The following is a 3,192-nucleotide window of genomic DNA, read 5'->3' on the forward strand; positions in this document are numbered from 1 at the left end:
AATTGGTTTTCTAAGTTCGCTGATGCCCTTCGACACTATGGGTTCATTCAATCAGATGCGGACCATTCTCTTTTCACCTTTACTCGAGGTACAGACTTTCTTGGCGTTTTGGTTTATGTGGATGATTTAATAATAGTTGGCAATAGTCCTCGCCGCTGTGACTCTTTCAAGGGTTATTTAGATAAGTGCTTCCGTATAAAAGACTTGGGACCCTTGAAATATTTTCTTGGCATTGAAGTTACCAAAATGGACTGTGGCCTTTTTCTCAGTCAACGAAAATATGTCCTTGACATTTTGACTGAATGTGGTATGTTGGCATCGAGGCCATCACCATTCCTCATGGAGCAGCATCATCGCTTGTCCACGAGCTCTAGTGACTTATTATCAGATCCTGCAAAGTACATACGACTAATTGGGAGGCTTATTTATCTGACCATCACCAGGCCAGAAATAATCTATTCTATCCATATTTTGGCACAGTTTATGCAAGAACCACGCCAAGATCATTGGGATGCAGCCTTGTGGGTTCTTCGATACTTGAAGCAGTCACCTGGCCAGGGAATTCTTCTTCGGCCCACCTCTCTCGAGCTTGAAGCATTTTGTGATTCTGATTGGGCAAGTTGTCCTCTGACTCGTCGTTCTATTACGAGTTACTTCATTACACTTGGAGGATGTCCAGTCTCATGGAAGACGAAGAAACAAACCACAGTGTCGTGCTCATCTGCTGAAGCAGAGTATAGGGCAATGGCGGCAACTGTTAGTGAGGTCATCTGGTTACGAAGTCTTCTTTCTTCTCTTGGAATTCAATTGACCACATCGACTCGACTATTCTGTGATAATCAAGCTGCACTGCACATTGCCGCTAATCCTGTATTTCATGAACGAACAAAGCATATTGAGATAGACTGCCATTTCGTTCGTGAACATCTCAAATCAGGTGTGGTAGCGACCGATTATTTGCCTACAAGACTACAATTGGCAGACATCTTCACAAAGGCATTAGGTCGAGATCGCTTTCGCTTTCTACTCTTCAAGTTGGGCATTCGTGATCTTCATGCTCCAACTTGAGGGGGAGTATTATGGTTATTCCGGATTGTGCAATTGTATATTAGGGAAACTTGTATATTTGCTTATTAATGTTTTTGGTAAACTTAGATATTAGCCTAGAATAGTTTACGGTTTCCTTTTTCATGTAATACGGGACGGGATATATTACCCTTTCCTAATCGTAATGAGAATCAAGTTGGATTGATCCAATCTTTACATGGTATCAGAGCGGGTTATGCTTTCGCGAGCTCATGTGGGCTCACACCACGCCAGATTCGATTTCGAGGTAGCCAAGAGTGCGCCTCATGTTAATCAGGCCCAAGAGTAGCCCGGTCCAGTTTCGAGGTAGCTAAAGGTGCACCTCTAGTTAGACCCGAGTGTGGAGCTCGAGGCTAGTTTGATATTTGTCCCCCTTGCCCGAGCACGGAAGAGGATGCCCGGCTCGGGTCAATTGTTAAGGGAGGGTGTTTAAGGCACGTGGCGCGTGTTGGACCACACGTTGCCACGTGAGGGCGGGTGTTGAGATATGTTGTCCCACATTGAAAAATTGAGAAAGAAACCACAAGCTTATATGAGGCTTGGGTCCAGTAACCTATCAGCTTAAGCTTTTGGGTTGTAGATGGGCACAAGTCCGTGTAGGCCCAAGTGGGAATTTTACAATAACCCTTCAAAGCTTTCGACGCAGACAAAGCCCAGAATCGTCCTCCACCGTTCTTCCGGGTTCTTGATTCTTACCGCATCCTTAACCCCAATTCAAGCAACCCTAGAATCGGTTGGATCGCCTCCTGTCATTACAAAGCCATTGATCAAAACTTCTAGACACTACTTTCTCAAGCTCCACATGAGAATTATGAGATTCCAGATAATGCAACCTACACAATGATCCTGAAGCCCCTCGCTTATACGTTTCTGGTAATCAAACCATCCAGCGAGTTCACAATAATTTAAAACAATTGGATTGAACAATAAAATGGTTAATTTGAAAAAGAAAGAAAAATATGAAGAAATCGATATGTAACCGATGATGAAGCTGGGAAGAAATCAGAGTTGCAGAGAAGGAAAATCTGCAGATTCTTCGGTAATTCATTCAGCAGTAAAGCCATGATTATATGGACGTTTACATTGGGGTAAATCTCTGGAAATATGGAGTCTAACAAGGAAACAAATAAAGTCTAGCCTAAAACAAAAAAATACTTTACAGAATTACACAATCCTAGTGATACTCGAGAAAATATCTCGAGATATTTGACTGTAATACTCCCCCCTCAAGTTGGAGCGTGGGGATTCCGAACACCCAACTTGCTGAGAAGTAATTTGAATCGTTCGCGTCCCAATGCCTTAGTGAAAAGATCTGCTAATTGATGCTTAGCGGAAATATGGGCGGTAGTTACGACATTCTTCTTAATATGATCACGAATGAAATGACAGTCAATTTCAATGTGTTTTGTGCGTTTGTGAAAGACTGGATTAGCAACAATATGAAGTGCTGCTTGATTATCACAAAATAACTGAGTAGGTCGAGAGCCGAGACAATGAGACCCCGAGAGATGATAGCAAGCTGCGTAACCAAATGATCTCACTGACTGTGGTAGCCATGGCCCTGTACTCTGCTTCAGTTGAAAAACGCGAAATAGTAGTTTGTTTCTTCGTTTTCCAGGAAATAGGACTACCTCCAATACTGACGAAATAGCCGGTGACGGAACGCGGGTCATCGGGCAGCTAGCCCAATCAGAATCACAGAATGCAGTGAGTTCCAACGATTGCGGACCAATAAAAATTCCTTGACCTAACGACTGCTTGACATAACGAAGCACACGAATAGCTGCATCCCAATGACTTTGACGAGGTGTCTGCATGAATTGCGATAGGATCTGGACGGAATAAGTGAGGTCCGGTCTTGTAATGGTGAGGTAAAGAAGACGCCCGACAAGTCGACGATATTGTCTTGGATCATCAAGTAGAGTACCAAACTCGGAAGAGAGTCGATGATTATGTTCCATGGGAAATTTTGAAGGACGAAAGTCCAACATCCCACATTCAGACAAAATATCAAGAGCATACTTTCGCTGGCAAAGGAATAATCCTGAATTCATGCGAGACACTTCTATGTCAAGAAAATACCGCAAGGCACCCAAGTCTTTAATT

This window comes from Punica granatum, chromosome 8, assembly GCF_007655135.1.
Source record: "Punica granatum isolate Tunisia-2019 chromosome 8, ASM765513v2, whole genome shotgun sequence".
Classification (NCBI taxonomy): domain Eukaryota; kingdom Viridiplantae; phylum Streptophyta; class Magnoliopsida; order Myrtales; family Lythraceae; genus Punica; species Punica granatum.